Source organism: Molothrus ater, chromosome 3, assembly GCF_012460135.2.
Source record: "Molothrus ater isolate BHLD 08-10-18 breed brown headed cowbird chromosome 3, BPBGC_Mater_1.1, whole genome shotgun sequence".
NCBI lineage: Eukaryota > Metazoa > Chordata > Aves > Passeriformes > Icteridae > Molothrus > Molothrus ater.
Window position 1 is genome coordinate 88,400,578 of NC_050480.2, and position 14,143 is coordinate 88,414,720.

General features: G+C 39.5%; 1 protein-coding gene across 1 annotated transcript in view; it reads right to left on the reverse strand.

Annotated features, from left to right (window-relative positions):
* Positions 1 to 6,878, reverse strand: part of COL21A1 (collagen type XXI alpha 1 chain) — a 115,481-nt gene extending 108,603 nt beyond the window's left edge. Inside the window, exon 1 of the mRNA XM_036381406.2 lies at positions 6,807 to 6,878. The gene's annotated coding sequence lies outside the window, so the exon portion shown is untranslated. The remainder of the gene's footprint in view (positions 1 to 6,806) is intronic.
* Positions 6,879 to 14,143: the final 7,265 nt, after the last annotated feature.

Genomic DNA, 14,143 nt, shown 5'->3' on the forward strand with positions numbered 1-14,143 from the left:
GAAATGCTGAGCAGACCAGAGCAGAGGGATGTGTTCTAGCAGCTGAAAAGATTAAACCCCTGTTTCCCTTTGTCCAGTAGCTTCAAGTTGACATGGTTCATCAGGAAAGACCTTAACTCCAGCTGGAAGATAGCTCTAGAATATACATGTATCTCAATATATTATTTCCCCAATAACAGGTCTGGCAGCCAAAGCAATGAATGAAATAGCCTTTCAAATTTAACCCTTTCAGAACTTATGAGCTTAAGACTTCCTGAACCCCATGGTCTCATTTCCCTAGATTTCATCATTGTCTTCACGATGGACTGCAGAGGAATCTCTGCTCCAGTACTTCCTGCATCTCCTCCCCCTCCTTCTTCAGTGACCTTGGTGCCTGAATAGTTGTTGGTCTCACATATTTTTATTTCTCTCTTCTCTGGCTGCAGTTGCCCAACCAATGTTTTTCCTCCTTCTTAACTGTGTTATCTCAGAGGTGCTACCACTGTCGCTGATGGGTTCAGCCATGGAGCCAGCTGGCATTGCCTCTGTCATACAAGCTTCTGTCAGTTTTTCACTGAAATGACCTCTGTAGCCTGCCAATACCAAATCCTGGACATTAAAACACAATAAATCTGTATTTTTTTCCCTGCAGGTAAAAAAACCATCCTTGGTTCCTGTTGAAGGAAATGGAAAACTCATTTCAGCTTTAGCTCAATGAGAACAAAATCAAGTATAACATTACACCAATAAAAGTCCTTCATGTTCCATATCAGTGCTTCAGAAACATTTAGATTTGTGAAATGGGCCTATTTTTCTCTTCCAGTACACTTACCTAGTGCCCAGGATATAAAAGAATATCCCAATGTCTTGGATAAACCACCAGCAGGTTTCTGTAGAGGGAGCAGCTGCTGGCATGTTACTTCCTCATGCTGTCTGCAGAAGCAGAAGTTTGCACCAAGAACATTCTTTCACACACTTCTAATTGTAAGAATGTCTAGAAAAGGTAGTCCCTTTGAAAGTTAAGGAGCTTTAGAAACATTAGGAAAATAAAGTAGAAACAGCTCCATCAAAAAAATCTCACTAAAATGCTACCTAAATTGCCTGTAATTATCTGGTTAACAGTGTTTGGCTGTACTGCCTTCTTCTAGTATCCAGGCTAAAATTATGTTTACAGTCAAATATTCAAATGTAGTTGTTTTAAAAAATTACTTTTACAAAAATAAGAAAAAAATTTACAAGCAAATATCTATGATCTTATCAGATTGGTTTAATTTCCTTGTAAGGTTAATACAGATTCAGCGAGCCAGAAATCTTCTCTAGAAACCTCCTTCTGGGTCTAATGACAGGGAAAGTTTTAGTCTCTCTATTTCTGTGACAGAAAAAAAGAAGATCATTCAAAACCCATAAGTAACCAGAAACAAATTTCTGAAAGTCATCAGGGAAAGGCTCATGGTCAGAAAGGTGTCATTGTTCAGAAATCCTGCAGAGCCAATTCAGTATTCACTCATCAAGAGAGCTGTCTTTGAGTCATTGGTATCACCACTTGCACACCAAGGCTTTCCCTACCACACAACTTTCAAATTTGTTTCTCAGTTTTGAAGCCATAATTGGCAATGGCTGCAATAGCAAACAAATGAAGGTTGTTTCAGTATGCTTTGTCACCACTGATCCTTACACATCCCCACTACAGACTATTCAGCCCTTGTTTTCCTTCCATATCTTCTGCCAGCCTTTACACAGTTTGCCACATGGGGAAAACTGCCATAAGCTGCAGGTAGTCCAGACCTCTGACAGGGCATAGATGGCATTTGCTGCCTGACCAGCCTCTGCTGCCAGGAAAAAGAGAAGCTGTGTTCTGCTTCTCTTGCTCAAACCAGAGTGCTAACCCCAGCCATTCTTAGTGGTTAGGTTTTCATGTTTTTATTATTTTGTATTTCCCAAAGCTTGTGGGACCTTGACTCCTTACTCTGAGATGACTCACATTTGGTTGAAATTAGACAATGGAACGTGGAAAGAGGACAGTAAGAGTAATACAAAACCTTCACATAGGAGACAAGTCATAAAATCAACCTTCTCTGCTTTTGCTGTGGGCTGTCCTCTGTTTCAAGTCTTTCAGATACTCCCCAAAGGGAAAAAAGTAATTTGTACTACCAGCTGCCTTCAGTAATAACAATTTTATTGCTCTGTTGAAGATAATGGCATTATGCTACATGTATTTCAACTTTAGTCTCTAATAATACACTAAAACTGCAGGAGACACACGTAGATATTGCAGGGAGAATTTAAAACAGGCAAAGAGCTGTCCCCCTTTGAAAGAGAAATGCATTCATAATATAGAAAATACTACAGCATTAAAAACCTGTCAACCAAATTAGCAATTTTATATTACTGATCTCATCTAATTTTTCAAGCAATTATGCAACTTTAAGCAATTTCCATATCTTCATACAGACCAAGTTTCTTAACCTAAGGTTCTGGGAATGTAAAGGAGTTACACAAAGGAAGCATTTAATATTATTTATAAAAGAAGGTAATTCTCCTCCCACATGATTTTATATTCACCATTTACAGATAAAAAATTGAGATTAAAAATTTGATGAAAAAGTGGCATAGCTCCTTGTCAAGGTACTAACTTTCTCCTTAAAATTTAATGTTAGCTTGCTTGGTAGCAACATATGTCAGACTTTTTAAAGCACAATAGAAAGCAAGTGCTATTCCATCCAACATGTACTCTTTCCTGACCTTTCTTACCTTAAACAAGTACTATTGAAAAAGAAAACTGTTGTCATTATTAAGGAAATAAAAAGAAAATTTAATCAGAGACCTATGAAAGTAGAAATCCAGTAAAATTGTACAATTGTGCCACAACTCTGACAATTCCATACTCTATTCGATCACTCTGCTAACAATAGATAAATGAATTTTGTAAGCTCTAAGTGAATTTATTACAGTTGAATATTTTTTAATGACCATGCTGAAGCACAGCACTTTCTATTCACCTTCTAGTTATACCTTGAGGCAGAAGATATTGTAGTTTTACCCTGTAGCTCAGTACAGTCCTGGAGGTGCAAGGAGAAGATGCTGCCATTACTAACCCTAGGACTGATTCCCACAGCAGCCTATATTCAGAGAAACACTCATGGCTGAGAAACCAGCATTTCTAGTGCAGCCTACAGCATTTGGCAAACATGACAGCTGAGCTTCAGAAACCTTCACATCACACATGCAGGACATGTAACAGCACAGCGCAGATGAGATCAGGTACCAGAGCAGAGCCTACCATGACAGCAGCGCTTAAAACCTCTCCGCTTCCTCCATGTACTTTTAGGTCTGGCTGCTAGGATGACAGCTTGCTCAGAGTGACACCAGAATGCTTCAGTCTGTGAATTTATTTTTTTTTCCCCCCACAGAGGATCAGAAGTGTATTTTGACTTCTTAATGAGTGACTAAAATCCCAAATCCCACAGCAGCCATCCTTAACACGCCATGGCCTTTGCTTCCTCTCTGCTGAGAGAAGCCAAGCAAGTCTTACACAAGGCCAGATTTCTGGAGCCCAGGTGCCTTTCCACAGGCAGAGGGGAGAGGTGTGGGAAGATATTTGGAGATTTTTGTGGGATCACAGTGTGCAGGCAGTAAAAAAGTTGTGCTGACCACCTGCACCCTGGTGCTGCTCTGCTTCTCACCCTATTTGATTCAGAGCTGGCTTGGTAAGAGAGAAGGGTGGTACCTTGTTTTGATATTGAAACTGCAGCATATGGCTGCTATATTTATAAATCTTTCAGACTGTCCTTTTTGCCCTTGGTAGTTGTATTAAAAGAAAAATGGGCCACGAAAGGAAATCAGCAGCACTTCCATGTGGACATGGAAAGCTCCTCAGGGACAGCTGACTGTGTTTAAATGTTATCTGGTGGCCTGGGGCTCCATACCTTTGCTGAATGCTGCTGGCACACTGGCTTTGTGGGTTCCACTGACTGTCCAAGTTCAGCCCTGTCTCCATGGTGGCAATGAAGAGGCATTATTTATTTTCCAAGTTCTGATTTCCATCCAAAGGCAAATTTGCTGGCAAATAAGTTTCAGTGACTCTGCAAGCTGCGGGAGGAACAAGCACTGGAGAGCTGGCAGGCCTTTTCTTCCCCTGCATCTGGGAAGAAGATTTCAAAGACAAGGCTGTGCAGACAGGGAGGAGGCAGAGGGAGGTGGAGAGAGACAGCCTGTCTGTGCCAAGTGCAGGCAACCAGCTGGGACTGCAGCAAGCAGCTCTGGGGAACAGCACTTGGTTCTGGCTTTGGTTTTGTTTTTGCTGTGTGAGGAACCGCAAAGCTGCTTCTTCTCAGAGTACATTAGAAAGGCTGTAAATTCTTGTAGCAGAGCTGTCCCTTGGCAGACACTGCAAGTGCAATCACATAAATGTTTTGGGGCTCCTGCAATTCCCACATCAAGCAGGGCACCCATGCACCCCTCAGGAGGTGACCTACACAGCAGCAGGCTGGCTCACAAGCACAGCAACTCTGATCCATCCCTAAATGCCAACCCCCTTCTAAGCCCCCTCCACAGACAGAACTCACAATGACCATCAGTCTCTTCATTTTGACCAAAATAATCAGTTTCCAAATGTTCTTGCTTAATATACAGAGTGAGACTAAAACTTGCTCTTTCTGTTTATAAATTCATTTCAGCTGCGCAGTCAATAAAAAAAGCTGCATGTTCTCAGACAATCACAGAAAATTAGGGAGAACTGGCAAGCTAATATTAAATAATCACCAGGAAAAGTAATCATGAGAGGAAGCCTGCACTGCCGGGAAGAGAGCACAGCCTGGCTGTATCGGGAAGTTTCCGGCAGCCGTCCAAGCGGCTCTATCTGCATTACAGCGAATTTCGAGTTTCTTTAAGAGCATCTCAGGGACACATTAAATAATTGTCTAACTACACATACCATGAGAGTAATTAGAAAACAAATATATAGGTAAAACAAACCCACACACCAAAGCCCTAGCCCTGATCTGCTCCTGGACACAGCTTGTGACCACTCAAGCACTGCAGCCACCGTGTCCATCAGCCTGGTGAAGCCTCTGCTTCCACACAGGCCTCGACACTGCTCTGCTGGTTAAACTCATCTCTACATGTATCCAGTAGATTCCTCCCCTTAAACAAGATTTCAGGTCCTGTGGAGAAACTGCAGTCTTCTAATTGAATACAGACTAGGAGGCAGTTACATCTCTATTGATTTCAACAATAAAATAATTTTCTTTTTCAATTGAAAGTTTTAGGTCAAATACTCACTGCAGCTTTATGAAGAGCAACACTATTTTAATTCAAAGTATAGTATCTAATTTTGCTCCAATTGCTTTCTTTCCCTCTTAATTTCTTCGATTTAGTATCCACAAAAAATATTAAAATTAGTAAACTCTTTCACAAATAGCGGACTTAGTAATCACAATACTGCATTTACAGAAAACAAGGGTGCCACCAATGCACAGGATTGTGTGATCTGTAGATATAAAGCTCACCTGTAGATATAAAGCATGAAAACTTCCTTCGGTTTTGAGCCCTCTGGTCACCACTAGAGGGAGGAGCTGGATAAATAATACTTAATTCCATTAGCAAGAAAAACACTGACTAGTTGCAAAAAGCCCCTAAGAGGGGTAACTCTGTTATAAGAAAAAAGAAAAACAAGCTTCCCACAATTAAAAGCTCCATTATTCTAGTAAAAATCAGGAATCTTCCCCTATTTCTATAAGATTGACAAATGGGTGATGGAGTTGGGGTGGGAATCTGCCCGAAGATTGTTAAAAATTCTCAGTAAAAGTGACTGCTTTTGGCAGACTTAAAAAAACAAAACAAACAAACAAAAAAGTCCCACAAAATAAAAATAAAGATACTGACTGCAATAAAAAGAAGACACTCCTTAAGAGATTACACAAGGATGGAAATGGGTGCACTTGGAACAAAAGGTGGTTAAACTCAGAAAAACAACTCACTTGTGAGTCCCATCAGGGAGTCAGTCAGCATCACACAAGTTTCTTTGTAATGGGTACCAGGAGGAAGAAAACAATGACTCACCTGCCTGATCCACCAACCAGAAGAGCTGATGGCTTCATAGCAAAATATATTCACATCTTCAAGTGTTGCTCTCCTTACTTTAAGGGATAAAATGGACCTTCTAACAATCAAGAAATAATTTTGCATTATTTCCTTTCTTGCTCAATGCTATCTTATGCCAAGGACCATTAAAATCTTTCCTTTCATTCTGTTTAGTCTTTAGCATGAGTGTTTGATCTGGTGTGGTACAGAAGAGACACAGAGATTGCCTTTCTGTCAGGACATGAATGACAATATGGTCTTTGCTGTCAGAACTACTGACTTGCTGTAAATTCCACCTGAGCCACAGACTGCTTGTCACAAACTCAAAAGGCCACAGTGATGGACTACTCGGATGGGAAGCCTTTTGGGTAAGCCACACTGTAAGAAAAATACATGTAAGGGCTGTTAGAATATGCCTGCTGAGAAATAGAGAAAAGATCCATTCAATAAATCACACTTCCAAGGTTTCTCAAATGGCTGTTTTCATGATCCTCTAATGCAGTAGAGATATCCACATCAAGAGCCACATTTTAATGTGAGTAGTTAAAGGATTTGGCTGCACAAGGTTTCCTGAGTCTAATTAGGCATATGTCTGGTAAGTTCAAAGGAAGAAAGGTCACTATTTTAATTTTTATTCTTCGACAAGCCTCTGCTGGAGACACCAGGGCCACTCTCCCTGCAACACTCAGGACTGCTCTGACAACTGCACAGCAGATGAGACTACCAAGAGCAGGTTGCCCACTTACCTGATCCTTTGAGGTGGGTTGTCTTCCAGTACAACCAAAGTGAGCGATCTCAAGGGACTTTTATGTGTATTGATTGCAATTAACACAATGATCTGTTTGTTTAGTAGTGTCTTGTCTCCTAAAAAAAAATCAGAGAGCTTGATTTATAACTTGCATAGAGCTTTTCCTGTGATTCATGGCAGGATTTCTGTAGTGGGCTACATTTTGTGAGCTAACTCACTTGCCCCAGACAACCAGAACTCCTGAAGAAGTTTGAATATTGCAGTGTGGAAATAGGTTTTTTTTTCATTTATTTGGGGTGTATCCTTACAAATTTGTCCATGGTAGAGTTTTCTGCCCATCTGTTTGGGGGTGAAATTGTTATTTAGAGGCAGATACTTATCAAGAAATATCTTGTGAGTGCTGCCAATAGAATATGTATCTGGTTTGGTTATTTCCTGGACTATATTTTAAAACTGTCAGGTTTTGCAACTCAAAGGAATGAAGACCCTCCTCTTCTTTCCAAGAAAGTCTGAAGGCCAAGGGCATGCCTAGCTCTGGCACTGGTCACTCCCAAGGGATTGTTGGCTGCCTCAGAGGAAGTCAGACAAAGACAAAATTATGGACCTGCTTCCTCATTGCCTACTAAAACCAGAAGTTTAGGATGGTTTGGACTGGAGAACACACAGCCCCAGCTTCCTAAATATGAATCTGCACCTAAATTGATTACTTGATATCTCCCTTAAGAAAACTCAATGTAATTTTTATGAATTTCCTTTTCTGGGCTACCTGGTGCATTCTACAGTAAATGCACTCTCAAACCAATAGACTAGTCGGAAGGTATGAGACATTTCCTTCCCCAGCTCTAACAATGACTTCTTGCCCTGGGAAAAAAAATATCTGCTGTTCGAGTTGCTTATTCCACAGGTAATTATACACAAAAAGGGAGTGTTTTGTCAGGAAATGCATTTCTTATCCAGCTGCATGAAACCCAATTGCATCCACTGAATTTACATGGGGGCTTCAGTAGTGTAAACGTAGCTGCCGTGTCTTTCTGCAGACCACGGACTGTGGCAGCACTGGATTAGCTGTGGAAATCTTGCAGCCATGCACAGAGCTCAGCACCAGTGCTTCTGTACTGATACACAGCATGTTACACCAACTAAAGGAGATTTATGATTTCAGAATACATTGAAAACCCACTCATGGATTTAGAAACAAATTTGGTGGGTTACTTCATAAAATAGCATAATCTTTGGATGTTTTCTATTCATTTTCATGAGAAAGTAAACCATTTTAAGCTTAATCTTAAATTGTGTCCTAAATGAAGGTACAGTTCAGGATGTCTCCTAATTCTTCTATACACAAAGGAAATAAACACATATAAATACATATAACATATATACATGTATATATTGAAAAAAAGGGAGTGTTATGTTATAATAAAAGAGGATGTTTTTAATTCCATTAAATGAACTTAAGTTCATTTCGCTCAGAAAAAAAAAAAGAAAACAAACCTACAAAGCATGTTGTATTTTAGTATTATTAACAGACTTTTTTTGGCTATTTCAAATTTAAAATATCATGGATAAACTATCAAGAAAAATCATGGTTACTTCTCCATTTTTCTTCATCGTAGCATGCTTATTGTAACAAAGATAGTATTTTTGACTAATTCTAAATGAGAAATTTCAGATAGGAGGAAAAAGGAATAAGAGAGACCATTTTTGTTTGCACACCTGCAGCATTGATTAAATACAGGCATAATGAAGTACTGCAGAGTATCACCAGTAGAACCAAAACAACCTGAAATTGCACTGTATGAGTGGTAGGATACATTATACATGTATCTATCATTCAGATATTTACTGGTGATTCTGATCACTATTAGTGATAGGCCAGTACAGACAACCTCTTAAGCACTAGCCTTGAAGTTATTTTTATACAAAAAAAACTATGTCTGAAAATTAAAAAAAATGTTAATGACCTAATAAGTGTTCTTATTTAATGTGTTTTGAATCTCTGTCTAAACATACTCTAGCTCTACACAGAGCAAAAGATTTATAAGTGCTACACATGTAAATATATAAAATCAGGGTCTAGAAATATACACAATAATTCTTTTGAAATTTATATTGAAGAATCCTCTACAATAAGAAAGCAACAGGTAGCATGTTCCATGGGTAGAACACTAATATAGCACTTCCTCATGTTTAGTGGAAAAATAATAGAATTTTAACCAACATGTGTTAAAAACCCTCAAGAAGTGGGATAATTCAACCCTATTTTGCTGAGAAGTGGATTTAGGTGTTGAATGTAACACTTGGATTTTACTTTGAAAGTTTGCTCTAAAAAGTCAGCTTCCTGCTCTCCTACAGACTTTCACTAGATGACTATTCTAGCTGCCTTATTTTTTTCACATGGTTTTGATGATTTTCTCTTTCCTGTTTCCTGAATTTAATTATCCAGACATGGATAATATTTTTCAACATAGGACAGTATGATATTAAACAGATTTATTTCTTATCATGATCACCATAAGAACGAGCCAGGAGGAGTTTTCCTCTTTATTTTTAGAAGGTAAAGATCAAAATTACTTGTGTCAAAACAAATCTCATCATTATTAAAAAGCCATTTTTGCTAAAGTACATGTATATTTACCTTAAAGACAGCCTGAACATTTTGTGCTTGATACCTTCAGGAAAAAAATTGCTTTTAATATTCCTACAATACAACATTTAAAAAAATCTCATATGAACTGGAGTTTGAACAGTTGTTCCTATTTGTTGAATAAAATTCCTTATGCTGAATAAAATCACATGTTGTTATGAAGAAAAGGGAGAGAAATCAAATGCAAGAATTCCTGTAACACAGTTAACCAAATGCTGTGTGTTAGGGGCAGTCACAAAGAACAGCCACCTGGTATGGATACACTGTGGTGGGTAGAACTTCTGCAATACAGGAAAGCAACATTACAAATACAAATAAAACCCCAAACAACAGATCTTTGACATTTGGAGAAATAGTAAGGTAAAACTTGAACCAGGAGAGTAGCAGCATGATTATCAACTAGGATAAATTAAATCTAACATAGTAGCTATTAAGTAGCTTTCAAACTTAGACTGGACCTAAAATCTGTTCTGTCATAATCCTTTCAATTATAATACTGAGACAGCAACTGCAAATTACATGAACATTAAAAAAAAAACCAAATGTGGTCATCCTCCTACAAACAGCTACCAGCAGGTTTCAGGCTCTTCAGGGTTTGATTATCATGTGGTTCATTTTTATTGTCTGATATGAATCACGCCTAGTTTCTTGGACCAAAAACAAACTGATTAATGTTTCTTGTTCTTGTTTCCACTTCCTGTGTTTCATATGAAAATGTCAGAACAAAATAAGTGGTGAAAATATTCATAGCCAAACCTAAAAACTGTCCTTGCCTGAGTGGGTCAGCTCGATATATGCTCTGCAATATACAAATGGAAACCTAATGAGTCCCAAAGGAAGTGTTCTGCACATCATGTATCAAGCCTGTGGTCATCAAAAGTGTCCCTTACACAGGAAATTTCCCAACTGTAGATACACAGTGAATATTTCTTCCAGCCTTCTCAGCAACCAATTCTGACCCCTGTCTATGCAGGTCTGCTACTTTGGTTTTTTTGCAAATCCCCTTCCCTTCTAAGCAGTCCTTTCTCTACTTTCACAGGAATGTTTTGCTCTTCAGTCCCAGCGACTGCCTCAGTCTCCTGGCTTGATAAAGCAATTCTTTCAGGCTATCATCTCGAACATTATTCAAACTGGAAAATATTTTAATAATAAATGTTTCTAGATACAATACTGCTGTTAGTCCTCTGTCAAGGACTACAGCAGGTACAAAGTTGCTAATAAATTAACAGCAAGGTCAACATGACATCATTGCTGTAAACCACAGAAGTTATGTACAATGACTAAGCACAAAATCCATCCACAGGCATACATGTCTGCAGATATCTCATATTCATAGATCAAAATATTACAGGAGTAGAGAAACGAGTACATCTTTTCTATTTCCAGGTACCTATTCATAAACCCCAAATTCTGTATTGCTCTTCTCATTAGGGTAGAAAGAGTAAAATACCTCTGGACCCTGAATGCACAACAATTTCTGGTCCACACCTTCACAGGTAGCTCTGCTCTACCAGGCAGATCTTTAATATTTTTCGATTATTTCTAAAATTGAAACCATCCAATTTTAATTCAAAAATCAAACCCCTGTAATGCTCGCTTGAGGTAGAACTCACGGCTTCAATTGCATCTGAAGTAACACGGGTCCCACGGCGCCGTCCTTGCTGGGGATATGCTGCTGCTTGTCCAGTGGAGGGCAGCAAAATATTTACTAAATATTCCTCCTTTAATATCCTCATCACTGAGTTCTGTCAACAAATGACTTCATAAAAACATTGGAAGGGTTCCTTACATCTTCGTTTGGTTTACAAGACCTTACTTATTTGTTTATTTTAGTCAGAAATAAGTTTTTAGAATCTCTGAGACTATTTTCACTTCAGAGACCATCTCTTAAAACAAATAGTGCTTGCTGTATAAATAATTCTGTGGTAGTCCCATTCTTCCCAGAACTAATGACATCTGTATCAAGAGGAGGAAGGTACTGTGCTCTGCCTCGAAGCCAGTTAGTTGATCTCTGAAATGCTTGTGTAAATTTACCAATGGCTTAAATGCAACTGCAAATCTCCAGCACAGCTGTACCGGCATACTGATCATCTTGCATCATTCATTTGCTCTGAGCACACGTTATCTCGGCTTTTAGCTTAACAGAAAGGGGAGGCAGCAGCACTAATGGAATAGTTTGAAGGCTGTTCTAAGCTGGAAGCCAAATTTAAAAAAGGAAAATATTTTAATGAATCTGGTAATGGATTTTGTGCAGTTCTCATTAGTATAATCTGACTAGCAGATACATCTAGTTTACATTGATTTTTATGGAAAGCTACTGATAATAATCTTCCTTGTAAGGACAGACTGACTGCAGAAAGACTGCTGAGAATAAAACACATCTTGTCTAAAAGTCTTTAGTCTAAATCACAAGAGCTGTAAAAGATCTTTAACTAAAGAATGCACATGTGTTTTATGGCTTGAAAAAAACTCACTCTCATTGTATGGTTGGGGTATCCTCCTGGAAATGAGTTCTCCTACTGATTTTTGCAAGGACAACAAGGCAGAAGGTATACCTTCTACAAAATGTCACCACATTTTGTAGTCACCACAAAATGGTTTGTAGTCAGCGAGGGTACAGAGGCAGCTGCATTTGCCTCCAGCATCTGCTCACACTTTACACTGAGCTGGCAATACCTGTGCCACAGAGCAGCTCCAGCAGTGGAGCCTGCCCTGGCAGGAGAGCAGAACAGATGTTCACATCCCAAAGGTCACAACTGTTGTGCTTCTGGTGCTGGTTTTAAGCAGTCAGTTCATGAGCTTGGCCTGAAATATTGAGCACATGCTGGGAAAAATGCACACGTTATGGACAGAAATTTGAACCATGCAGGGGAGTTTTCCTTGCAAATACTGGCAAAATCCAGTGGCTTAAATTGTAAATTAAGCAAAGAGCTATCAGCTGGATGAAGGTATATATCAGTGAACACCTAGATAACACAGTGAGTGCACTAGAGAACCCCTCTGACACCATAAAATAGGCTGTAAGAAAAACACAATGAAATTATTCCTTATTGTATCCCTGGGAATTCAGGACAGAGTAGCCTGAGCAAAAGCAGATATTCTCAGAAACAGAAAAGGTTTTGCTGTGTTTCTCACTAAGATATTGGCAGCTGATTGTACTGTAAATACTCAGATGCAGACAGTGAAAGTGAAGAAAATAACCGTGCAACAGAACTGCTGAACAGCAAACAGCCAGGACTGTGCTTGGGGGATGGGAAGATAGCAGGGCTCTCCTGCAGGACTGTCCTACAACCAGCTGTAGTGTATTTGCAGCTGATGCTTTAGATAAGGTAAATTTCTTGGTAGCTGAGTGAAAATGCAAAAGAGATGGGAGATCTCTTAGTGAGAGGTGCAATTTCAACCAGGGAAGAGGAATTCACTGACAGGACACATACACAGAATTTTATGGAGCATTACTCCTAAATTTAAAAACTCCTAAAGTAGAATGAAGATCCTACTTCCTCTTGGAGCTGAATGAACTATCCATAAGAAGTACTTACCCACATAGGACATCATTATATATAATGCATCTTGAGTAGTTACAATGCACAAAGTACCTGTACATACACCTAAATTATACTTCATGGTCACACCTGACTCTGGCAAATTATTTTTACTGGCACACGCTGTAGTAAATGTAATTACTGGTAACACAATGCTCACAGAGCGAGTGCTGGCAGAGTGGAAATCCTGCAAAAGAGAAGTGCTCTACTCTAGAGAATGCAGGGATTGACTGAAGAACTGTCCCAGTGCTGTGTTTGTAAGGTCACCAGGGCCTGCTGAAGAGCCTGGGCAGGTTTAATTCAGTGCAGTTGTTTCTCAACTGGAAAACATGAATATTATTTCTAAAGCATATGGAACTGTCTTAAGTGGTTGTTTACAGTAGTATTAATTTCTATGGGGTCTGATCAGATGGAAAAGTTAAAAGGAACAAAGCCGGAAAAGTGAAACAATAGCAGAGAGAAGGAGTGGCCCAGTGCACACAATAACCAGGTTCACAGCTGCTAAAAAACATCTCACCCATGGCTCTCTGGGACTGAACTGTCCTGCCAAGGTTGTCAGAGAGACACCCATGCAAACACTGAAGCTAGAGTCTTTCCTTCCCAGATTTTGCTGGCTTCCTGTCGGGCCTGGGGTGTCACCCTGTCCTGCTCACAGTGTATTTCCTATTGCTTTTGCTGTCAGGTTCCACTTAGCTTCCACTGGTCTCTGCCTGCTTAACTCTGATGCTTTTATAGCTCTAAGTGCCAGCAAAGGATCAGGAGCTTCCTTTCAGCCTTGACGAAACATACATTTATACCACTGGGATAAGAATCAACACAGTTTCTTCACAGCTGGAAGTCTGGCACTGCACACTGAGGTGTCACTTGTTTTGGCCTGGCCTAGTTCCCCCAGTATCTTCCCTGCCTTAAACTGCTGGATTACCTCCACCTCATGCAAAATTATGAGCAAAAGAGATGATGCCTTTTACTCTTCTATGAGGTCCTTACCCCCACATCTACAACTAGCTCATTGCTCTCCTTTTTTGTCTCTCCTTTTTAGTTCAGTATTTTTGCCAGGAGAGCAGGCAGCTCACTGGAAGCAACAGCTCAGACCTGGAATACAGCAAATCAACTGTGATTTAAAGTTCACCTGGGGGCATAGAGTTC